Below are 26441 nucleotides of genomic sequence, written 5' to 3'. Positions count from 1 at the left end.
TGGCTCTGGAGAATTTTAAGGGTCATTTTTGACAGTTTTCTGCTGTTTAGCAGTCTAAGCGATTAGCCCTGAGTCATTACAACTCTGAGAAAGCTGACAGGTATTTGTAAGGGTTTAAGCTCTCAATCAGATCCATTTGTCTTTCACTTTTTTCTTGGGTTGCTTGGGTTTATTTTAGGACCTCTCATAGACTCAACAACCGGCCAATTTATCTAAAATCGTTCCAAAATGTCACGGTTCTACGTGACTTGACACACGCGGGAAAAAGCACCCAAGTGTGTATCCTGATCTGTCGAACGCGCTCCTCTGTTTTATGATGTCTCATTTGCATCTTCCCTATCTGTCTCTCTCTCCGTGGCCTTGCGCCGTTGGTCCTTCACAGAACAAACGCGCCTCTGCGTGTGACATTATCATCAAAGAAAAATGCTAAATGCCTCGATTGTAGATGCGCGCGCCGTGCACCCTCGTGAAGGACCTACGGTGTCAAGTCCCACTAGTGTTACCCATACAATTTTCCCCTCTATTGACTTTTATGTTCTGTTGCAAGGTTGGTCATCGTGGTGGGAATATATATGTATTCTAAATAAAGACGTGTGTGATAGTAATAATGATATTGCTCTACCAAGGTAAACAGCTCTGAGGGCCTCAGTAGAGGGGGTTGTGGTGTGAATGTGGTGTTTTGACAGCTTTATTTTTTGACCATAGGTTTCTGCACGTTTGGCATTGGCTGCTTTTTTGTTGTTGTTTTTTTAGAGAAGCCTCTCTGAGCTTGGCTTGTTGGTGAGATCATGTGATAACACAGAAATCTGGCTGTGGCTTGAGAAGCAATCTAGGGCCCGAGGACTACAAAAACATGATATTTACATAAATATTCAAACACATGAGCCTGTATACACCCACGTATGAAAATTTAAAATCGAGGTGCCGCGTACCACTTTAGCTGAATGCTTTATACTCGAGGCTATGTGTTCATCGACTTGTTTTGTTTGTGCTTTTCTTTTTTTCCCCCCGTTTTTTAATAAATATGTCCACAGACAAAAGCTCGCAAACAAGAGTACGCATGCATGCGGCGCAGACTAACCTACAGACTCGTATCCCAGTGTTCGTCCCTCTCCAATTAAGGCCAATTAGGGCCAGTGTATGAGAAAGTCTTGTGGGGATGCACTGTAGTGCTCAATGCTGTACATCCCTCATCATCTCTTCTCATTTGTATGCCAGAGCGGTGTGAGAGAGAAATGGGAGCTACAGGGAAAGCATAAAGAAGATGATAGAAATGATAAGGGCTTAAAAAAAAAGAAAGGAAAAGGTGAGAAGAAAAGAACGGGGGAGTGGGTGAGGGGGAGTGGGTGAGGTGGGGTGGGGGGCATCTACGGCAGCTAAAGCATGGATACCGAGAGGCGAAGAGGTAGCGAATTAGAGTGAGCCTCAAGAATGAGGAAGCAGACACGTAACTATACATAATCTCCCTGCAGTTGCCAGCTACCTCAGTCAATTGTTATCAGCTTCCCTTGAATTTAATGTGACCCTTGGGGGTGTAGATGCTGCCCATGCATTATAAATGCTGCCCATTGATTTCAGGTGGTGAGCTTTCCCTCCCCTCTGAACGAGCAGGCTCTGACTCACCGTGATTTCTTAAGTGACCGTGGTGTGCAGTATAATTCATTAAAATCGCGTTTCACGAATGGAGCCCTTGTTTTTATTTTGCAGTTTGACTTGTTAATTGTATCAGTGAGATTTAAGCACTTCAAAATCATCTGGATAATAATATAAGGCATATGAGGATCTATGGGGGTCTCCGTTGGTCTTTCAGCTCCGTCCGTGGATCAGGTTTATTCGGCACACCCTACGCTCCAGTTTGTGGTGTTCCTGGGTTTGTTTGTAGCATTTCCTTGCAGGGAGGGAGCCTGCTGCCGTTGGGGAGTGCAGTTCGCATGAATGCTAGGTTTCCCGGCTGAATATTGCAGTGCAGGGAGACCAGCAACACTGCTTACATCACCTGTCCGTGGTTTTAATGCAATGGCCGATCGGTTATGTGAAGCTTCCTCCACACGGAGCCGCAACAGTTACATTTGGTGAGAGTCATGGCACGTTATACTCGAAGTGCAGTTTACCTGAGGGTGCAAATGGAATCTTTATGAAGCCTGGTTATTTCTGTCTCCAAGAGCAGCTCATTTTAAAGTCCGTATAATCTATGAAATAGCTGCAAGTAGGCGAATAAGTACCAGCAGTGCGTATTACATACTTCACAGAGGAGTATGTAGGTTACTTAAGGCTGTCTGGGCTTGTAAAAGATGCCGCCATTTCAATACATTTTCTGTTCATTAGCCATATCTCCTTTGCCTTTGGCCCCGGCATGCACGGGCCGGCTTGTCAGTTACAGTGTCACAACTACAGGGTCATTTAATTTAGAGGCCTGCTCCGCCGATTAGAGCTTTTGTGGCGAGCCGCCGTGACTACTGTAATGCGGGTGTTTGGGTCAGCAATGGGCACAATAGCTTAGTTACTCTCGCTGACTTCCTCACTATTGCCCCTCTCCCCCCCTCTCTCTCTCTCTCAGCACATTTTCCACTTGGCTGATAAAATAAGCCACTCTTTGATGAGCTTTCGGCAGGCCGCGGCGTTGTGCTTCAATAAATGCTTTTATAAAGACACACCACAGGCTGTCGACTCGGATCAGTCATACAGCGGCCGCCTGCGTCCGCTTGCCGTCTCATATTGGGACGCCATGTCCTGATAGCGGGTTGTTGTGATGCATGATGATAAACGGGTAAAAAAAAAAAAAATTCTGTAATGGACAACTTTTCTTCAAAGTGATTTGCTGTCTATGTTAAGACAGTATGAAGGCTTAGGTAACCAGGAGCTGTAGCAAAGACAGCAGAGAAGCAATCCATAGAAAGGAACGCCACTGCAAATGTAGTTTTCCTTTTAATATAAACCCCACTACATTCAGTGTCTTGACGTATTTACATTCTGTAATATAGGACCATTTTATATAGTGAGTCTTATTGTCTTGCACCACAAGCAGGTAGAGTAGGCACTTTTCTTTAGCAGTGCTCACACAGTAGCTGTTCAAGCATCGCTTGCTGCCTCCAAAATTCTGGGATTTGTCCTGTTAAAGCACACTGATGTAGTCGGTGAGACGGCTGTGGCTAAATCTACTTTGTCTTGTGCTGCTTGTGTTGCTTTCTCTCCTCTTATTTTTAGCTCTAGGTAGTTGGAAACAACACACTCGGGCTGAATGCTTTATCTGGGCAGGAACAACATAAGCTAGCAGTTGTTTTGTATGCTTTTGTGTAGGTGTGTAATTGCTTGTTCAGATTAAAGTGTTCTACATACTTACTTATACTGTATACATAAATACTAAACTAAATCAGCAATAGCCAGCTCTGTGCTCTTTGATTAATTCACTTTGCTGTTATCAACAGAGACTTTGTAGGATAATTAAGGCCGGGAGGTCAGCTCGTTTACTCGTCCTTTGAAGGAAAAGCTAGACAGCTGCCACCAGGCTCAAATGCACACTCACGAATGTGAGGAAAAATGCTGCTGCCATACACTAGAGTGTCATAAGGCCGGGATAGCTTGCACTGCTTGCACTTCCTTCTTTAGTTTTGTTAAAATTAACATTACAAACCACGGTGTAACCGTAAATCTTACACAGAAGAAAAGCACGGTTACACCCAATATTACTGTCAGGCGTGGTCAGAAATATGGCCTGCTGCTCTACAACCACACTCAGCAGTGATATTCAGCACACTGTACCACAATGAATCACTTTTGGGGTGTGAAATCAAATTCAGGTTTAAGTTCATGGCAGCGAAAGCTGGATAGTCATGCTGTGTTTCATCACTTTGTAATTTGGAAAGCACTCCTTTTGCCAAGGGGACTGAAAGGGAAAAAAAAGAAACAGGCTACAGTAGATAATGTAACAGAGAAAAGAAGCAGTTTTCTTAATGCAGTGGAGGTGCCACATACTGTACAGTGCCTCCTTTTGCGCTCATGCGTTTCACCAATTGGCAATCATGCACTTGTGGATATCCAGTGAGCCTGGCTAGCTTTCTTGGCACTTCAACAAAAATCTTTCACTTTGCTTTCCCGGTGCCTCCTGCTCTAACTGGTGGCATATCCTTAGCAGCCGGTGAAAAGTTAATAACAGGATGTAAAATTAATCTCAGTCTCAGTTTTGTCTCACAACGGTATCCCAGCAGGCTTTTACTCAACATGCAAGCCTTTTCTCTACTTGCCGTTATTTGAAATACCAGCCTTTACTCGGATGTTTTAATGCAAAACTCTAAAATGCAAGTATGCACAGACGTCCGACTAAAGCGTTTTTTCTGTGCATTCAAGAATGCCAAGCTTTTTGATTAAACTTGCTATGTTCACGTCTTGCTTACTTCCAGTAAAGTCGAGATGCTTTTTAAATCACGGATGGGTTATTTTACCGAAAAGTAACAATTATACCCTTCAGTTCTTAATTCAGGGTTTGAATTACATTTTTCAGAATTAGAAATTCTTCCCTTAAATCCATCCCACTGCAAGGATTTACACACTGCGGGGCAGGTTCAGGGCTGGTTTAGGGAGACAAAGATCAGAGATGAGAGCAGATGACTAGTAGCCAGCAGGTTGCTGCTTTGAGTATCTCTCTGAAACGACTGTTTCTGCACATGATTTCTGACAGAAATAAGCATATTTCCAGCTTTACCTTACAAACCCCACTTTAATTGAGGCTCTTACAATAGTTGCAATAAAAGGAAGGTGAAAATAATCAGTGAGTAAAGTTGCAGTGCCCGCGGTAAATGTAGCTCAACCTGTAAATAAAAGGATGAAATCAAAAAGCTGTTTTTGCATATTTTAAGTAATTTGATTGTGTTTAAATTTTCCATATAATTTTGTTACATGAGTACAGTGTAAATCGTTGAATTTATTGCAGTCTGTTCAAATGAAGTTTACTCGATTGGTATAAGCTTGAATGGATACCAATCACATTTCTCTTGATTATTAATTATGCAAATAAAGACACCTTTAATTGTATATATTTCACATGTATTTTACTCAGATGTGCAGTTTTCTAAAAAAAAAAAAAAAAAAAAAGAAAGAAAGAAAAAGAAAGAAAGAAAGAAAGATGCATTTTACTCAAAATTACTGCTTCATGTTTATTGAGGGTGAAATTAGAGGGTGGCTCAAAACCAGACACCAGCTCTGGTATTGGTTTTGGATCAATACCAGTGCGATCGGATTGATACTTTGTTTCTAGAATGCAGCCCACTGAACTCTATTAAGTACATGTTGTTTTTTTGGAAATCACGCATTATGAAAACTGTCTGAACCGTTTTGTGCTGATTGTCAAGTCTGTTTTATTTATAGCCGATACACATTCCAGGACTCCAAATAACCCAGTTTCAAAATACATGAAAAGCCAAAAGGCGTTACGTTTTGTTGCATTAACAAGATATTGTGGAAAGTACAAATCACACTGATTTAGTGGTCATTAAAGTGTGTTTAGAGGTTGGAAATAGAGGATGATTTATCATATAAATGACACATTTCTCTCCTCTACATGAGCTGCCTTTGTAGGTTAAAACCCGTGGTATCGGTATTAGTATCGGTAATTTTGGCCCTGTAATTACTTGGTATTGGTATCTGTATTAGTATCGGTAATATTGGCCCCATATTTACTTGGTATCGGTATTAGTATCTGTAATTTTGGCCCTGTATTTACTTGGTATCGGATCGATACCAAATCTGTAGTATCTCACAGCACTACTGTAAATGTAAGATCCTCTTACATTTACACTTTGTTATGTTTTGCTAGGCTGCTCATTGAGTGCAATGAGTTGTGTGCTCATTGAGTGCAATGAGCACTCAATGAGCACACAACAACCTAACACATCTTTAAAGGAGCAGCTAACATATGCACAAGATGGCATGATTGTTTGCAGTTAAAAAATGTATATGATTATGCAACACTGGTAACGTAGACATTGGTAGTGTCTGTCTCCAACAGGAAAATGAGGTGATTTTCCAGATAATGCGTCGGCCATTCAGCCTTATGGATGTATATTTCTCTGTCCAGAACTCACTGATGATGTGTTGGAAACCTCACCTCCCAACTACTGCCAGTACTTTAACACTAATGATTGGATGAGAGCAGTAAATTTGGCTCTGATAGTGTTTCTGCTGAGTGCGAAAGACCAAGGAGAGCAGCAAGGAGTTTATAAGAGGTAAATGTGTAAAATTAAAGCTTTGTCCAGTTGCTGTAATTACTGTTAATTAGGTTTGATCAGAAAAAGAAGTGAAATCAAGTGAAAGCACACGATGAAAGCCTACCATAGCCTATTATACCGCCCAGAACATAATTTTTGTTTCTGTTCTCGGTGCAATTGATTTCTCCTTTTTGTGCAGCAGTATGTGGTTAGGATTGTTGCAATATGGTGCGACCGTGCTCCTTTCCAAACACTTGCAGGCCTGCTAAATGACTGGCAGATGCTCTGTTGACCAAACTAGTTTCAGCAGTTCAGCTAAATTGACCTATCGCATCTGCTTTCTCTGCCAAAGTCTCAAATTTGATCAAACATAATGAACAGCAGATTTGATGAAGCACGTCCCCGGCACTTGTTCGAAAGCCAAGACCGGTTGGCCATTGTGCCTAGATAATATTTAGAAATTTGGCAATATAATTGAGAGCTATTCTTTTTCTTTTCATTTGCAAGCATCTTTGCACAATTTGACAGAAGTAAAGGAATCATTTCACTAAGTACCTTTTTTTTTTTATCATTGGCACACGTGCAAATTTTAGACTCTCGTTTTCCCAGTGTCTCTGTATGTGTATTCATTTTAAATCACAGCCAGTGCTTTAAAAGAGACGTGGACATGAGGCGGACAACCCAAATAGGTGAGAGGAAAGAAAAAAAGGTTGTTTTAATTAAGTCAAAAGGAAAATCTACCTAATATGCATAGTAAACACAGTGCTACCGATTAATCCTTTTTCTTTTTTTTTGTTTTTAGCTTATTATTCAAGACCATCCAGTGCCATAGACACCTCAATTACAAAAGCTTTGGTGCTCATCAGTTTTATGATTGCATGTGAGATTTAATTATAAATCATGTAATGATTGTTTTGCGTCACAATAACAAAGAGAACAGCTCGTTGTGTGTTTCAGCAGGGATGCCGAAGAAGAATTGCTCTTTCCCTGAACCGCTGAATGCCATTTGATTTTACCTCTGTGTGCGTGCTCTTCATTAATACGTCTATAATTAAACCTAACCACTTCACCCCTCGCGCACGGGTGTCGTGCCAGCACAGATATAAATTGAATGCGTTCAGTTGAAATATATATAGTGAACGGGGCGACGCTAAGGATGGGAGACGAGAAATCTCTGAAAGAAAGCACTCCAAAGATGGATTGATACGATGGCTAAAGAGGCAGGGAGGGATAGCGAGGGGAAAACTGGAAAGTGCGAAAGGTGACTGGGGGAGGTTGCCATCAAAATGCTAATGTTGTATGGGATATTTACTGCAGAGTGTTAATGTAGTTTAAAACAGGCTCTTTGTCCTGCAGCCCATCACCAAGCTGCTGTTGGGCCCTAATAAATCAGCCATTAAAAGCTGATGTGACCTGAATAGCACTTCATACAGTGGCAATCGGGCTGTAGCACCAGTATGGGAACCAGAAAGCAGCTGAAAAATTTATGAAGATGCCACTTAATAACGGTCGACCCAGAAGCGAGCAAAATAAAAAGTGTCTGTGTGATGTGGCTTGGAGAAAGTAACGCTTGGACTCCTTTTTTTTAAATCTTTGTTTTTTTTTTAAGTAAATCTGTGTCATACAGTGGTCATGCAGATGCCTCTTCATGTTGGCAGACGTTAAAGGTTCCTGCCTTTTAATTACATCCCCTGTCACCCATTTGGAGAGAATACAGCGAGAGTCGGTGTGTTGCACTAACATAAGTATTCCCTGCTCTAACTTTTGTGTTCTCTTCCAGGACAGGACGTGCTTTCCCTATCTGGAATGTGATATACGGGATTTGTTCAGCAGCAGCACTCAAGGACCGCTCTCCTCTCTCAAACTGAGGTATTGTACACTTTTTATCAGCATTTCTGACAGCATCAGACTGTAAATGTACGGTGGCCCTGAGAGTTTAGACGCACTGCAGCTTAAGAAAACACCAGCAAAAAGTCACAAATTCAATTCAACAACAGTTACCTCAAGGGACTTTGTAATACTGTCAGGTAAAGACCCTACAATAAGTCAGACAACCTGCTTTGAACTTGGCGACAGTGGCAAGGAAAAACTCCCTTCTAGTAGGAAGAAGCCTAGGCACAGGAGGGGCAGTCATCAGCCGTGATCGGCTAAAGTCGAGGGGAGGAAGTTGGGATGAACGACACACTGTGGAAGAGACAAGCTAACAGTAAATGGCTAATAGCAAACATGTAGCTACAGCATTAAATGAATGATATCCCAGTGGTATCATCAAAATAATGTTGGTCCAGGATCAACATCCCAATGGACCAATCACGTTGTCTAAACATTCAGTTAGCATTGGAGAAGAAGTTAGCTAATGCTATTAAAAGCTACCGTAAGCAAACCGAAACGAGTAACCTAAATTTGGCAGACAGCAAACCTAACTTGATAATATATTTATTAAAACACACGTTACCATTGCATCTTCTTATCGTTCACACCGGCGAATCCCACTTCTTTTAAGGGTGTCTCAGTGGAATCCTTCCCATGTTTTGGTTGCTATCATTTTTGCAGCAGGTCCGTCACACTATCGTCTCCCCAAAAACACTTTTATTTTGTGAGATTTTATTTTTCCTACTTCCGTTGTGTTTAGTGTTTTTCTAGTTGCTGGTGTTTTCTTCAGTTGCAGTGCGTTTGAACTCTCAGGCCCAGTGTACAAATGGGCCTAAAAATGACTCAGTGCAAGTCATGAATATGCAGCGCAACCCAGATTAAGTCTGCAACCCATACACCCCCACCACCACCAACCCCACCCAGCACAGCACAGTAATGAAGAGCATTCATGTGGGCCAATTGGGCTTGTACTCTGCGCGCAATAGGATGTTTATGAAAATGATTCATGATAGGTGCTCATCTTCATATGCAAATCTGTGGGACACCACTGTTAGGCCTCTAATTTGTGCCGGCGGCGGCGGCGAGGAGGGTGTTTTTTTTTTTCTTTTCTTTTCTTTTGGTCGGTAACCATACGTATCTACGGAGCGTGTTTGGATTTCATTCCATGATGCAAATGATGTTTTCGGTGTGATCATGCAAAAGCGCAGCTGGCTTCCATTCCTCCACGCCTCGAGCCTGTTGCTCCCCCGCACCCCCTCACCGCTGACTCTTAACCACCAGAACCTTCCTTGCGCCGGGCTCCTGTCTCCTCTCCCCGCCTGTTTGCCGTTGTTGTCTCCTGCAGCCCTTGTGTTTGCTCTCTGCTTCTTGTAGTTATCTTCTTTCCCTTTCCTGTGTCACTTGCCATACCAGCCCTCCCCTCTTCATCCCGTCATCACACACACACACACACACACTTCTCTCCACTGCCGCCACCTCCAAGCAACCCTCTTCATATTGAATGGATCCACTAGCCTCGGTGCCTCCTGCGGTGAGCCTGGATTGAATTCAATTAGGGAGATTGTTTGCCCTGCAGAGTTTACTGGTGGGCTCCGTGGATGATAGGTTTGCCTGCCGACTTCCCCTTCTCCCCACGTCCTCCTCCTCCCTCACTCATACACACACACTCTTTCACACACAAACACACACCGCGACATCCATCTACCCTGTTTCGCCTTCATCTGACTCAGTGTAGACACCCCTCCTTTCCTCTTTCTCCTAACAACTTCCTTTTGGCAGTGCATTTGCCTTTTTATATCCATTTCTTTTCTTTTTTTTGGTGTGTACACTGTTTACGTTGCTTTTCAGGCCCCCGTTGATGTTTTTATGCTATTTTGTGACATCGCATTCAACATGATCAAGGCATAAAAAGCGGCACAGTGGGGAAAATGTGTCATATCACCTTTTTGATAAGACCACAGGGCCTCATATTCTCCGTGTGGGTGTTTCGTGAGAGTTGCTGGGATGGGATTTTTCAGATGGGAACTGTTTTATTTGAGCTTAATCCCAGCAGCTACACACACATTTCAGGATAATCCCCCCCCCCCCCATTTTTTTCCAGAATTAATTTTCCCATTTTCTAGCATATCCAGCATAAAGGGAAGGGCAGTAAATGTTGCTGACATAGGAGTAATGGCCACATTAGTTGCAAGGTGAAAATAGAATTGTGCTGTCATTTGAATAACATTGAGAGCAGCAGGCGGTACTTATGCATGCTGCTGGCTTGTGGTTTTAGATATGAAGTGAAAATCTGGTACAGACATAATGGCCCTGGTCTCTGTTCTGTGTAGAAACATATTTCAGGGACTTGTCCTGTAACCCGCTGCTTTCCTTCAGATGTCACGCTGTGTGACTGTGTACCAGTGCTCCTCAGAAATCAGATACTGTATTAGTGCTGAAAGATGTCAAATGAATTAAAAGCTAGGCATCGCTTTGATGATAAACGTCCTAATGCACTCTGACGCGGAATTACGACCTTCGTTTGATGTACCTTTTTTTTGCCTGATTTGTGGTCACTGCCGATTATGTTTAATTCACTTGAAGGCAATAACTTTGTGGGGCTTTTAAAAAAAAACGTTTGATTTACAAACAAGTGTCATTTGGCAGAAGGATATTTTTCAAGCTAATACGCGAGAAGAATCCTAAAGTAGACCGATTATACTTCCTTTTTCTCTGATACTTATGCTGTTACAAACCTGTCAGCCAAATGATCGGATGCTCTTGCTTTAGACTGCGCTAAACACTCAGTTTCAGGTGCTTTTTTCTACTCTTGGGTCTGATTGATGTCAGAGGCACAGGATTTCCTTATATGGTGATCTCAGGTTCATTGTTTGTTTATTCATGCCACTTCAGAGTACTCATTCGATAGTAAAGCTGGGCAGCTAATGCTAAAAGGCACGGCTCTTCCATCTGTAAAGAGCAAGATTGAGGTATCAGAACGCAAAGTGTAACTACCGTTATATCGCCAAACTGTGTCCTAAGTTTACAGTTTGTTTCTGGACGTCCACAATGTCAAGACAAGGAGTTTCAATGCCCACGAGCACCAGGTTGTGTTTACAAAAACCCGACAAGGAGCAGCCAATCAGCGAAAGACTTTTGGGAAAGGGAGCCTTAAAGAGACGAGCGATGCAGTATTGCAGACACAAGGCGACCTTTAAGGTGCTGCTTAAAGATTAGCAATGACTTTTTATGTGGTTAATAGAGGTACTCTGGGTGAGTCCAAGAATAAAAGTTTAGAGCTGGAAATGAATATAATAGACCCCAGTTTTATCTGAACATCTACAAAGCTGCAGAGCAACAAAAGTTCTTTTTAGCCTGTTAGAGAGTTGAAGCTCCGAGTCTGTCTGCAGTGCTTTGCATAGCCAAAATGGCTTCCTTTAGCATCAACCATTCAGGTTACTTTGACCACAGTGGCCAGAGATGACTTTAGCCCCGCCAGGTTTTTGGTTCTGTTATCTTAAAGCCCTGCCGTTTGTTTTCATAGCGTGATCCTGCCTGGACTTGTTGAAATGATGCAAAACAGGTCATTTGAATGGAAAGGCAGTGAAATCCTTTCGGCCAATGTCAGCAGTGTTCTTGAATTTGAATCCTATCCAGAGGTAGTTGACTTTGCACGTCTTTGTTTTTCGTGTCCTGTTACTTGGGGCAACTATGGTCAGGCCAGAAGCAGGCTGCTCCGAGGATACCAGACAGCATCGAAACCCTCTAAATGACCAAATTATTTAAAAGGCACACATTGTTTTGTGTAGTGCACGGCTGATAATGATGACCCTCTGTGAAAATTGTTGTTGTCAAGACAACCGCACCTTGCTGGGGGATAGATTTATTATGACGCGTTTGTGGTCATTTTCTCCCAGTGGGTAGTGGGGCGCGAGGGGGACCTGATGTGAAAGTGCTCCTGCAGCTTTATGAAATGCTGCTTAGTCATTTCTTTATGTTGATTTGATGATTATTGATTTTAACCTCAAGCAAATTTGTGTCCAATAGCTAATATGCTATTAGAATCATCAAAGATGGCGTGTTTTCGAGGTGAACGTTTTTTGCAGACAGGACTCCAAAAAAAAGTTTCCATTCTGCCTTTGAGGTCATACATGATAATTTCCCTTTGAGAGCATGTGTTAACAGTCTCATACTCCAATTACTCTCACAATCAGTAAGGGGCAGGCAGTTTTAAGCCATTTGTTTATAGCTGAGGGTAAACTTGCACAATAAAACTCCACACAAGGACACATCGAGCGGATGTAACCGTAATTATTTAGTGTTACGTCACCTGGAATGTGTCTGCGCGCTGTATGTGCATGTACCTGTGCTTTATGTGGTGCTTGCTGTGACATTGCACTACATATACCTCCAACGCCCATCTATTCCAATACAATATTCATGTCTTCAGTGGCAATCCGTCGCTCTCTTGAACTGCATTATCATGGTAATGCCATCTATGATTTCTCCATGCATCTGTAACACCTGCAAAATTTGGTATCAACGGTACAGAATAAATATAGCTCTCAAAGAAGAGTTTAAAACAAATCAATAGCTGCATTTAGTTTAAAAGTTTTAGTGCTTAAAAGAAAAGGCAAGCACTTGAGGAAATATCAGGGACAATATTACGTACACCTTGTTAGCACTGGGTTGGACACCCTGTTATGCTGGAGACATTCCTTTGAGATTTTGTTGACATGATAAAAAAACAGGTGCTGTATATTTGTTGCCAGCACACACATTGTACAAATCTTGCATTCCTCCACATCCCAAAGGTGCTCTATTGGATTTAGATCTGATGACTGTGGAGGTTATTTGAGTACAGTAAACTCATTGTCACATTCAAGAAACCGGTTTGAGATGAACTGAGCTTTGAGACAGGGTGCGTTATCCAGTTTGAATCACATAGTCGGCAACATGTTTTGCTTAAGTCATGCTCATTTGGTACGATAAGGCACAAAGCGGAGACCTTGGGGGACACATACCGTCGTTGTAATGAGTGTTTTTTTTTAGTTACTGTTGCCGTCTAGTTTTCTCCTCTGACCTCTAGCATCAACAAAGAGAACTATCGCTCACTGGATATCTTCTGTTTTTCCGACCATTCTCTGTAACGCTAGAGATGGTTGTACGGGAAAATCACAGTAGATCAGGAATTTTTGATCCTCCAGCACAACCACTGTGCATTCAGAGCCATTTAAATTGCCTAAATTTCTTCCCCATTCTGATGCTCAGTTTGAACTTCAGCAAGTGGTCTCGAGCACATCTACACTCTTAAATGCATTGAGCTGCCATGTGATTGGCTGATTAGATATTTGCGTTCGGTTGAGCAGGCATAAAGTGTCCGGTGACAGTAGGTTAGCATAACTATAACAGAAAGGTGGGAAAGAAGAGGAGAATTATTATTTTGGATTTATTAATTATGTTATGTTTTGTTTTGATGCTTATAGAAATGTAAGAAGCAGGATTTGTGAATTTAGCACATGCTAACTGAAGTATTTCAGGAAATCACTGCCCAGCTAGCTAGGCTAGCATAACTGCTGTTAAGCAAGTTCTGGTTATGCTATTTTATCTGTCAAAAATATATATATTTAAAAAGAGAGCTTTAAAGGTCCTGATAAACTGATTATGTTATTTGTGGACAGGTTGAGTCATGCTAACTGTTTTTCCTATATTCCACTCAAAGTCAGTGCTAATGCTAAATGCTAAACATGCTAATGCTAACTCAGTAAGAAAGTGAAAGAACACATTTCCGATACTGTTGACCTCTTCCCTTAACCCTGTGTGTCTGTTTAGTGGAGGGATTTCTGAGATAACGCTTCCTCTTTTCCATTCTATCTCTCCACCTCTACATCCCCACTTGGCTATTGCATGTCACAGCCCACCTCCACAGTCCCGCAGGGCTTTGCAGGTGAGTGTTTCACTATTCATGATTGGTAAAAGTAAAAGTCCCTTCAGCACTGGTGCCCACCCAGGTCTGACAGAGAGAGCATTAAATTTGGACGGGGCTATTTTCGGTAAGGGGAAAGGGGGGTCACTGGGATGTTAGTGAAACTGTCTTGTCATGTGCCTGGTCGCTCTCCTGATACCCAGCCTGACAGTTTGGGTGTCTTAATAAAACAACACCCCTGACAGCGAGCTCACACAGCAGCTCAGTGGTTTCGCTCCATCATCTTCTGCCAGCCCTTCCTCTCCTCGGCTTCCCCACTGTGCCCATGTATCGCCCAGCTCCTCGCTGTGACCGCTCAAGCTGATTTAAATGAACAGGACGATCTGTTGATTGCTATTAGATTCATGCATAGCTTGCACCTCTAGGGGGTAGAGGGGGTCTGCCATTATCCCATTTTATATACTGTAGCAAAGCAACAACTGGCCTACATTCAAAGCCACTCTTTATACTCTTTTTATACTCTTTATTTGTTACTCAGGTGTATCTAACTAACCTCAAGAGCCTTTTTCCTTCGCCTTCTGGTTTTCGTAGCACTCATTCTCCCTTGAACTTCTGCTGCACCCTATCCAAAAGCTTCAATTCCAGCAAAGGTGTGCTGTTCTAATCAGCTCTGTTTGATGTGTGGAGGCAGCAGGCTTTATGGAGGAGCCAAGATCTCTTAGGACATTAAGGCTAGAGGAGAGGGAGGAGAGGAAGAGATTACTGCTAGTCTTTTTATAGAGGATCACTCCATCTTGTCCTTTTTAGCTCACTCATTAGTTCTTGCTTCCCCCCGGAGGGCGATTCTCTCGTTCTGTCTCTCACCAAAACCGAGGCCTCTTCTTTCACTTTGGCAAAAAAAAACAAAACAAAGAAAAAAAACCCTTGTCTGGCCATCATTTAGGCAAATATGATCCAACAGTTTCTATTATCACAAAGTCAGAGTCAAAAAAGTGCTTGTGCGGTCAGCACTGTTCCCACTTTGGCAGGTATTAAAAAAAAAAAAAATGATTTTTTTTTTTAAAGCAGCCCAGGAGAGAGAAGGGGATGAATAATGATTGCACATGCTTCCCTTTGTCAGCCGTGGAGCCTGCGACATGCCTTTTCTTCATTTCCATCGCCCAATTCCCTCCATTTCCTCTCTCCCTCCCTCCCTTCGGTCAGTACCTGTGAAATCAGACATCCTTCTGTGCCTGTCAAAAAATAACCACATCTGCAACTGCAACCGGCTGTCAGGGGAGTTCACCGCCTGACAACTTGCGCGCACACTGAGGTAATCAGAAGTTGTCAAAAGTGAAGTGTCCTCTGCTTTGACTGAGCTAGTGCGGTCCCGTCCAACACCGGGAGCTTTGGCTGCGGTGTAGGTGTACTAATGGCCTCTTTGTCATCAGGGATCATTAAATAATGTCCTGCGACTGCATATTTTGGCAGCAAAATTGTTGTTTAGCTGAGGAAAATGGAGACACGGATAGATAATGGGAGCCCGCGTTCGCTGCCAGCCTGCTGGCCAACTCTGCCGTGGGATGGAGCGCCTCATACGCTTTCATGACCTCCTATGATCATACATCATTTTCAAGTGCTTGGAATGCAATCCTTTCTTTTTTGGTTTTCGTTTGTTTACATATTCCCAGGTAGCTTGTGAAAATTTATTTGTTCCCCATATGCATGGGGTGCTCCTCTGTGAGGAAGCACCTGTCTTATAAAAAATACCCCCACAAGCGAAGAGGAATTATTGATTTGCATCTGTTTAGTCGGGATGCCGCCCTCCACGCGAGGATCCCGAAGGTGCCGTCGCGCCCGTCTGTCCTTTTTACGGTGGCTCTAAAACCGTTGATAGGGGCCGCGATCCGTTTCTGCCCTCCCTTGAGTTTTATTTACAGCCCCAGCCTGGCAATAAAGCCTGAAATTTATGACTTACTTTTTAATTAGAAATAATGTCTTGTAGAGTTTAAGTGATGGATGGTTTAATCAATATATAGACCGTGGCTGGGCCTATGATAAACGTCTCTATTGACAGAGCGCAGAGTAGCCTAACTTAACACTTTGTCTTTCAAAGAAATATGAAGTGTTTTGTTTGGTGGCGGGAACTGTACGCTGCCCCTCTCTGTGTCTCTCTCATTATTCCTCCTTCCATTTTACTGTCTCTCGCAACTCTGTCAACACTTTTTTCCTCTCAACAGGCAGTGTTTTCTACAGAATGAATCAACCTCCCCTGTCACACTGTATTTAGGTAATTATTTTACCACCCGAAACCCCTATTGTGTTTTGTGCCACATTTGCTAAAGTTTAAATAAAATAAGTGCTGAAGGTGGGTTCTTGTGAATGGAAACTGACAAGCTGGGAGAAATGCAATTCTCAGATAGAGGGGGGATTTTTTATTTTCTTTTTTTTTTTATTGGGTAAAGTGGTTTCCTCTTTCTCTCAGGTTCAGAGAAAAAGAGGGAGCAGAAAGGATTTTCAAGTAGAATAATTAAATAGGAATCAAGTCAATGGGATTTGTTTCCTGGCGCTGCGGATAATTGCGTAATATACACCGGGGAATGGAATTGTGGTACTTGACGATTGAAGTTCAATTTTTGTCACTTGCAGCTTATTGTGAAGTGTTCAAACATGACATGCGCCGTGCTTAACTCAGTGCCGTTTTCCACAATCCAGACAACTCCACAGAGCGATCAGACAAAATCGGCTGTAATTTTGCACAGGACTATAACTAACACGTGCCATTATACTTCTAAAATGTCAGGAAATTGGGGGAAATAGTTGTGTGAAATCAAATCAGGGCTGCAGCAAAAGGAAAAGCTCCAAAGTGTCATATTTCAAATGGCTCTAGCTAACTTGTGCCTGGCTTTTGATTATTAGATAGCTTACTTAATAAAAATGTTAATCATCATTTAATATATTTTTATCACGTGGATAAAAGAAAACACAAGATATATTTTCGGTTTCCCAAAGTTGTAAAATTCCACTGTTATAGCAGTCAAACACAAATATGTGTCTTACTAGAACACATTTAACGTGTTCGGTTGTTTGTTTCTCTGACTGTGAACTCCTGTTAGAGCAGCGGTCCTCAACCCCCGGGCTACGAACCGGAGTCATTTGGTACTGGGCCGCGAGAGTTGAGGCTTGGGTGTGAAATTTATGGCTTTCAGGGTTTTAACCAGTTTTTATTGTTATTTTTTAAAACCATTTTTATCATTAACTCGGTTTCCCTGGGTCTTTTCCTGTGTGTTATGAATAAATCTTATTTTCTTTTAAAACATTTTTTCCATGAAAATATTGTCGGACATAAACCAGTCCGTGGAGCAAATAAGGTTGGGGGCCGCTGTCTTAGAGCGTCAGGAGTTGAGTAACCAAACTTGGCACACAGGTACATCTTAGGCCCCTGAAGCTTCTTACCGATATCAGATTTTATGATGTCATCATGTTACCTAGTATCCACCTAGCAATGTGTTAGAATGAACAATTTTTTAACGTTTAGACACCAATATCACCTTTGCAAAAGCATTGTATCATTTTTATTTCACCACCACAGCATATATGCAAAAGCTGAATTATGCATGATGCATTATGACGGCATCACGTTGCCTCTCAGCCGACTGCTTAGCATTGGAATAAAATGACCCGATTTTAGCTTTTGTGCATCTACAGCACCTCATAAAAGCATTTTGTTTTCATTGCACAACAGTGACAACCACAAAGCTGAATTATAGATGCCTAGCAGCCACCTAGCAACAGGCTAAAATGAACCTTTTATTACATCTAAACAAACTACCGCAGCTATTTTTTTGGGTGCTGTTAGTGTGTTTCAGTTTGTCAGGATCAAGAAAAAGGCATGTACTAGTACCTTTAATCAAATACAAATTTAAAAGGAAATAACGGTAATATACATCAAAACCAATGTTGGGTTCGATCTTGGCAGCACCTCCTGGTAGTGTCAAACAAAGATATTGTGGTAGACAGCAGAAAAGATGAGGGGGGAAAACCTATGCAAACAGAATAGCTGCTATAAATAATAAAAATATAAGTTTAATGCTGTTTAATGCTAGATTTTAGAGCATAAATATGAAATATAGTCTAACGTACCCTTTTGCACAACAGTGACCTGCTACATGACGTTATCACATAAAGGTAAATATATTACACACTCAAGTCTGGGTTTATAAAGTTAATGATTACTAATCAGTAAGATAAGAAGCAAGAACGGTGACAGAATGTGAGTTGCATCAGAGTCCTTCCTTCACCGTTACACTTGAATACTTGCAACATGACGCCTGCCTCTGCAATCCAGACCACCTACCTCAAAGAGAACAGGATAATCTTATCTATATTCAAACACGCACAGATCGGTGCACACCAACATAAAATCACCTGACCTCTAAGACAAACCACAATACCTTTCTTTCTTATTGATTAGTCTTGCATTCACTGCCCAGGGCAGGTGGAGGCCTTAATAACGGCTTTATGCTTTGTTTTCATGGTCCCTGGAATAGAATAACCACGAATGACATGGATCTCATGCTATGAGTCCCTCTGGTCAATGGTTAACTGTTCTGCAGTGATTCAAAGCATCCGGGCTCTGTCGCAAGTGACCGCTCTTATACGGATGTCGACCTGGGTACGTTTTCTTCGCCCTCGCTCCCCACCCTCCACGCTCGCCAGTCTAATTTCTGCTCTTTTCCTCCCTTGCGCCGGCATGTATTAGCTTATCTGCCCCCTTTGTGAAATATAAGCTTGTAGATAAGTAGTATATTGGGCCGGGTTACTCATGTCTGTCTTGTTCATTCCTCACAATCCTCTAATTCCCTCTAGAAAGCTATTTTCCCAGACTGCAGGTGGCCTGTGTTGTAACGTAGAGGGCACGCCTGATCTCCCCACAGCAAACACAGACATGTAGTCACCTCTTTTGTATTCTCTACAAGTGCTGGTAATGCCCCAGTATGCATGTGCACTGCAAGTGTACACATGACTAATCTCGGAGACAGCGTAGAAACATACCACTGATAGGTACGCAGCTTTACCCGAGATTAGCCATGAAGTCAGGAATTATTCATCTGTTGTGTTTGTGCCCTTTTTATTTCTGGTTGACTGATGAATGGCACGCACAAAACAAACAGAATCTCGCATGAAGCTTTTAACTGCGGTTACCCCTCAGTCCACGGTTGTTTGCTGTGTAGACTACAGGGGGGGGGGTTACGCCATCTTTTTCAAAGCATGACTCTGTTCTGACAGTTCCACGACACTTGCTACAGTAAACTGCATTAAAGGAGGGAGTGAGCGTTACCAAACCCGAGTAAAAAGCAGTGCCCTGAGACACAAACTGGTCCTGTTCGCTGGTCAGGGTCACTGCCCACCACGACCTCTGTTCTGGCCAGTTAATTAGGAATTAGAACAGGCATGACCCTCAGGATGTTATCTACGTTAGAGTAATGAACACCTGGAAATTCTGGAGCTTGTGCACAAGTCACCGCATTGTCACTTTTGAACTCCTGTGGCCTTTATAATTCTACTCCCAGGATTTTCTTCCATTTCTTTTTTGTCCCCTTAAAGGGAATGAGGTAGTGTCATGCAGCTGGATAAATGTAATTTCCATCCTGTGGCACTTAGATCTAAAAACAATCAGCATAGGTTAAATTTAATATAGTCCTATTTATTGTCCAAGAATTACCTTGCTGTTATAGACTGTTATATCCTTTCGTGTTAAATCTCCGTGGTGTCCATAAGAGCAGATATCCATAATATAGTCATCCTTCCATTTATGAGGGGCAGCCAATCAGAAAAAAGCTGGCTTAAGTAATGCTGAAGGGAGCTATATAAGCTTGTTTACAACGGGGATGATGTGAGAGGTTGTGCCGAGCCTCAGTGTAAGATAAATAAAGATTATTTTTGTCAGTCATGCAAAGCTACTCTGGTATAGTTCACGAATAAAAATATGGGTTTTGCTAAGTGGTGCAGCAAGTATCCTTTAACTTTTTTACAGTTTAACAGTGTTATGGGGGCTGCAGTATTGAATTTTTCTTCAACAATTTGTCCAATATCTTGTTGAAAGAACTGCATACTTTTATAAAGTTTGCTGTAGCCTGTAAAAACACCTTTAAAAAAATTACCTTCATTCATCCTACCGCAGAGTTATTTCAAATGCCAGCGCGTGCAACATAAATAAAAGCACGAAGAATATAAAAATTCTAGAAAAGCATGACTGGAGGTAATGCAAGGGAAAGAAAAGTATTTTGCAGAAACGCACTGTTGTGCGTGTTGTTTGGGTACCTTTGAGAGGCTGTAAATCCATTGTCAAATCACGTGTACCCCGGTTATAACTAGTATTCCATTTGCATCAGCAAAGCAGAGCCGCCTCAGCGCCATATTTGTATTCAGAGAGGAAAGCGGCACAGGTGGAGCGTGGGTTCCACAGCTAAAAATATGGACCTTAAAATTACATATACATGCTCTTGTTTAAAAAAAAAAAAAATCCAATTTAATCTATAATTCTGATATCGCATTTGTGGTGCAGCTGGTGTGTTCATGCAGGGCGACTGTGATTTTTATTTCATTCTGCCCGTGTACAAGACCCAGATTTCCTCCTGTCTGCCATATCATAATCACTTGGCCCGATGCCTTGATTTGAACTGGTGAATTGTTACGCCCCGACTGGGTAGAGTATGATACACCAGCTCACATTCCGCATTATTTTATCAACTGCTTTTTTCAGGTCACAGTGCAGCCGAGAATGTGGTGGGTTTGGGTTTTTTTGTTTTGTTTTTTGGGTTTTTTTTTCCCCTCCCCTCTGTCTGTGCTGGCAGTGAGCACGCCCCAGTACACACAGTCCCTAGATGCAGTCTGGCAGGCCTAGTGAATCATCTTCCCGTCACAGGTGGGGGAAATACAACAGCGGGATTGGCAGTCCAAAGGTGGCGTCTGGCCTGCTCTTGAGTGAGGTGTTTGGCTCTCTTGCTTCCCCTGTAAAAGACTGTGTCTTTTTTTTCTTATGCAGGAGGAAAGAAAGTAGTTGAGCAACTTTATATTTCCCCTCCGCCCTGAAACAGTACACCAGTGATGCTGCAGATTTTTAAGGTAATACCTGAATTTCGAAACCAGTCCCAGGGTCTGTCTGCGCCTCCGCGAAGCTTTAACCCTGATTGTTTGCGTGTTTGCATTTCTGTTACTGTGGCCGCGTTTCTCTCGCACCCTCTCTCCCCGCGTGTGCTTGAGAGGCTGTTTCATCTGCGCTCTTGTAGCAAGGTGGCTGCGAGGGCCGCTGATCAAAGGCGGACTCCTCGGGGCCAACGAGGGCCCAGCTCGAGCAGCAGATGTTTCCCTTCTCTGTTAGCACTTCAGTTAGAGCTATCCTTATTTAAGCGGCTTCCTGCTAATGGCTCTCACTGGTGTCGGATACACCAGATCGCTTTTCTTCTCCTTTGTGTGCGGAACATGGGACAGAACGCGAAACGCCAGGGATATCTTGTTCCTCTCTGACACTCTCATTGTGCTCCTCTGTGAATTTCTGGCCAGAAAAATCCCTTTCACAGTAATTGGGTGTGAATGAAACACTTGCGCTTGCCTATTGTCTACAGTACAGTCTTGTATTCAGGCCATTGGTTAAACAAGCCGAGAGAGAGGGCAGAGACGGATAGAGAAAAATTGTTTGTGTGTGTGCCGGGGCTGCGGAGGATTAGGGTAGACCTCGCAAGAGTAGAGAACTATGTGAGGAAAATTATTAAAGAAAGGGGAGTTATTGTCGCTTGCAGAAAATGAGGGAAAACAAAGAAACTATTCGGGCCGTATCAGGAGCAGGGAGGGACAGGAATGGGTTTCAGTGAGAATAGAGACAATTTGGAAAAAGTAGCGAGCGGAATACAAAGTGGACAAGCGCATTGGTTTAACAGAAACTGCCAGCTCAGGTCCAGATTCTTCATATGGCGTACAGGAGATTGATTGAAAGATTTGGTGGGCCTAATTGCACTGCACCATCTGCCCAAGTTAAAGAACCTGCCAGGCATGTGACAGTTTCCAACAGGCTCACTGACGAGCAGATGTGTGCAGGCCTTGTGCATGTGTGTGCGTGCGCGTGTGCGTTTAAAGCACGTCAGTCCCTCTTTACTTTGTGATCACTTCTTTTTTTGAGAGGGAGAATGAAGACAAAAAAGTCTTGAGTTACACAGACCTGACGTGCAAATGCATATTGTGAAAGCTCTTTTTTGCATAATTAAATCTCCCTGTGCGTAACGCTGCCTCGTGTTTGTCATAATTTTGGTCTGTCTGTAATGGTGGAGTGGTTATTGTTTCTGTCAGAAATGCTATTGATATAACAGCCTGACAAATGTCATCAGCACAGAGTGGATTTCCATAAATCAATCAACCACGCCTACCCCCCCATCGCCACAATGAAACAGATCGCCAGCGGAATTAAACAAAAGAAAATGCTCTTCACAAAACATGCATGCTAATTTATCCACTAAATTCATTTGGTATTCACGGAGATAGCCAAGGAGGGGAATGTATTCAAATCAAAAGTGCAGTTATCACATCTATTAACAAGGCAGCTACCGAAAACACAGAGGAAATTCCTTATTAGATCAGTCCGCTGAGATATGTAATTTCTAATTTAAAAGGAATAGTTTAATTTTTTTGCTACGTGCACTTATTAGTTTTCTTGTTGACATTTAGATTAAAAGATGTAGTTATTATTTATTCATTTATTGAGTTATTTATTTATTACTCTTTGGTAAATGAAAAGCTGCCACTTAGATCAGGTCAGCTTTATTAGCATAAAGAAATGCTAATCTGGCTACATTTTGTTATGGAGTGCTTTTAATGTACTGAAAGTCGCCAAATACCAAAATTCAATTCTGTTCAGTTTAGTTTTATATATAGAGCCAAATCACAACAACAGTTGCCTCAAGGCTCTTTATATTGCAAGATAAAGACAATGATACAGAGAAAACTTGAACAGTCAGATGACCCTCTATGAGCAAACACTGGCGACAGTAGGAAGGAAAAACTCCCTTTTAGCAGGACGAAACCTCCAGCGAAACCAGGCTCAGGGAGGGGCGGCCATCTGCTGTGACCAGTTGGGGGTGACATTACCAGCGCACCCACGGCAGCTCCGTCCTGATTCATCCCCTACACTTCTGTGCTTCCCTCCTCATCGTCACAGCATAGCCCTCATAGCTCTTACTGCCAGTGACGTCCCGATATGAGCCTAACGTGGCGCCATACATTTTCAGGGCTAGTTGATTTATTGGGAACCCCTTTGTGCTGGAAACCTCCAGACATTTCGGCCCATATTGACACTCTGTGGCATCACACATTTGCTGCAGATTTGTCAGTTAGACCAGGCAACTTCTTTATAATCTTCTGTTGTCCAATTTTGTTGAGCCCGTGTGAAGTGTACCCTCAGTTTCTCAGAGAAGAGTGGTAACTGGTGTGGTTTTCTGCTGCTGGAAGAGATGCTCTTCTGCATACTTTGGTTGTAACAAGCTGTTAGTTGTGTTATTGTTGCCTTGCAGTCAGGTCAAAGCAGTCTGGCTATTCTCTAGCATCAACATGGCTTTTTCTCCCAGACAACTACAGCTCACTGGATATTTCCTCTTTTTCAGACCATTCTCTGTAAACCCTAGAGATGGCTGTGTGGGAAAATCCCAGTAGATCAGCAGTTTCTGAAATACTCAGCTCAGCCTGTCTGGCACCAACAATGATGCCACATTCAAAGTCACTTAAATCATCTCTCTTCCCCATTCTGATGCTCGGTTTGATCTTCAGCATGTTGTCTCGACTGTGTCTTCCTGCCATGTGATTTGCGGGTTAGATATTTGCATCAATGAGCAGTTGAACAGCTGCATCTAACAAAGTGTGCAGTGAGTGTACAATGGGCATTATAGTGGAGGGAAAGTACAAACAGAAAAACTTAATTCATCACAAAATTCAGTTCCTCAGCCGCCAGCATTAGAGGCTGAAAAAACTGCGAAAGCTGCTGGAAGAAAGGAATCAAAGGCCAAAATCTGTCGACAATCAGAGCTTCAAAGTGAATCAAACAAAGAAAAGGAAGCTGTTTAACTAATGAGGCGCACAACACACCGCTCTCTACTTTCACGTACAAAAAAAGGGGGGGGTTGGATTCACCTGAAATTGGACACCTTTGCCTTGCCAAAGCAGGATGGGGTGGTGAACGGGGGAACACCAGATTAGCAAATAAGGTAATTGCATTAGCATATCAAATCACCAACAACTGTCCTTCTGCTGCTTTGTTCATGCCAGGGCTTTGAATTTAGCCAAAAAACAGATTAGTGCGGATGCACTGTTAGTTTCAGTATCTGCTCGCGCTCCCTCATGCCAAAGCAGTGTCTAATATACATCATGTGCATATATGTATCATGTGTGCTGTTATAAAAATGCTTGCTTTTCATTTAAAACTATATTGGATTATATGTGAGCGCTGTTAAAGCCAGATGTTCGGCAGACAGTTCTAGATTTCTGTTCATAAACTTCATTTTTACAACCTCATCTTCAAACCGTTAAACTCCAGCGTAGGAAACAAAAAAAACATGTAAAGAAAAAGAAACCGCGTTAACTTCTTGTAAATGTCCAGCCATGATCTAAGCCTCTTAACATGACATTAAAGGAACTGATTATTAATTTACATGCCAGGCTAGAGATGTAATTGGTGTCTATCGGAGAGATGATGTTAGGAGCGTATCTAGGGAATTTGTGGCTTAAATGTTGAAAGCGTTGCAACCGCACCGCAGAACAGTTTGCATTTGAGAGACATCAAGCATAAAAGGAAAGACAGCAAAAGTTACGTCACGCATTGCACTTTTTATTATGCACCCTTGTCTCCTTTTTCCCTGATTTGGCCAGCGAAGACGGGGGGACACTGGCATGTGTTTCATATTCAGCATACTCGAATCCCCAAGTCCCTTTTGTAATTATTATTCAGTAGATGCACTGCTTGGCACAAGGACAAAAGTTTGCATAATTTATGCAAGACCGTCATCAATTTTTGAAAAATGGCCCCGGCCTTTTCTGTGCTTTTAACTAAATAGATGCACGTCAGCTTGGACATAAAACGACCGCAAGGAAGAGAGAAAACTTTATTTATATCTTTACCTAAACTTTGAACCAAAGCACACTTTAGAGACTATATTGGGCTTTCATTGTCCAGCTCATATAAATTTATTTTAGTTGTTCTCTTGAGCTCACTGTTCTCTCCCGTTGGGAGAGGGCTACTACACTGTATGAAAATAATACTTTGGAAGGCACTTTTTCCACCACCTCCTCAAGAAGTCAGCTTCTCAGATGAAGTATTTGGAGACGAGCTGGTTATGATAGCAGCCCACTTCCTCCGGATGTGTCCCTAAGGGCTCTCACCTGAGGAGTTATTTCCAGCACGTAATGCTCACAGGAAAAAGATCCTCTGGTGTAAAACCAAAAAGGAACATTGTCATTCCGAATCCCCGGAGAAAGTGCTCTATTTTTTACTGTAACGAAGACGAGGATGATGTAAATAAACTCCGTTTACTGTGAACCTCTCTTCTTTTCTTTGTCCATACATTCTACTTTCCATGCCTCTTTCCCCATAATCCTTGCGCGACGTGTTTTTTCCACTGCATTGTCCACTGGTTTGGATTTCAGTAATCTATGGCTTGGATGTTGTAATCCATTTCTGCTGCCAGAACATAGGGAGGGATATTGGATGTATTTTTTCTGGCTCTTTTGTTTAATGTCCTATAAAGATGGAAATCTGGCGTTTGTCCTTTAATTTCAAAGTAGGCTGTGTTTAGTGGACAGAAGACCATTATCCAGATTTCTAGAGGTAAATAGTAAGATTGAATAATAAGCCATTTCGGTTCCCCTGCCTGTTCTTTCAGTCTCCACTGATTGTGCATGGAAAAGGACATAAAATGCTGCGTTTCTGTTCAGTTCTTACTCAGGCTATAGGAAATTTCTGGATCACGTTAATCCAAAAATGTGATTATGATTTTTTATTGTTGTTGTATGGACACGTCTGGGGTTTTTTGTTGTTTGTAAACAACAACGATCTGTATTTGGATGTGCCGCGTCTCCCAAGGATCATTAATTCTAAATGCGATCTGACAGATTTAATCAATCTTTCTGGCTGAACCTTGACGCGATCAACCAACTAATAATTTCCCCTTGCAGAAACTCTAATGATATCTGCATGTTGCTGCTCTCGCGGTCTTAAAGACATGTTAAACGGGCAGCGTTCCCACATAGACCGAGCTCATTAGTTCGTATTACTTTTCTCTCCACGCGGCCTTAGCTTTTCCATTTAAACCTGCTGTTTGCATCTGTGGAACCGATCGATAAACCAGCAGAGTGTGTTATTTGCATGGCACTACTGTGGAGACGACCAGAAAAAGCAAGATGATGCACAAGAAAACTCTATCAGGTTGTTTGACTGCAGTTTTCCT

At 42.3% G+C, this 26441-nt stretch overlaps 1 protein-coding gene across 14 annotated transcripts in view; it reads left to right on the top strand.

Moving 5' to 3' along the window:
* Positions 1-26441, top strand: part of LOC134624900 (adhesion G protein-coupled receptor L3-like) — a 265399-nt gene that overhangs the window by 21259 nt on the left and 217699 nt on the right. For all 14 annotated transcript variants that reach the window (XM_063470031.1, XM_063470027.1, XM_063470024.1 and 11 more), the window contains exon 2: positions 7981-8069. The gene's annotated coding sequence lies outside the window, so the exon portion shown is untranslated. The remainder of the gene's footprint in view (positions 1-7980; positions 8070-26441) is intronic.

Source organism: Pelmatolapia mariae, linkage group LG3_W (genome assembly GCF_036321145.2).
Source record: "Pelmatolapia mariae isolate MD_Pm_ZW linkage group LG3_W, Pm_UMD_F_2, whole genome shotgun sequence".
In the NCBI taxonomy this organism is placed as follows: domain Eukaryota; kingdom Metazoa; phylum Chordata; class Actinopteri; order Cichliformes; family Cichlidae; genus Pelmatolapia; species Pelmatolapia mariae.
The sequence above is the reverse complement of the archived record's forward strand: the minus strand, read 5'-3'. Positions and strand labels throughout refer to the sequence as shown.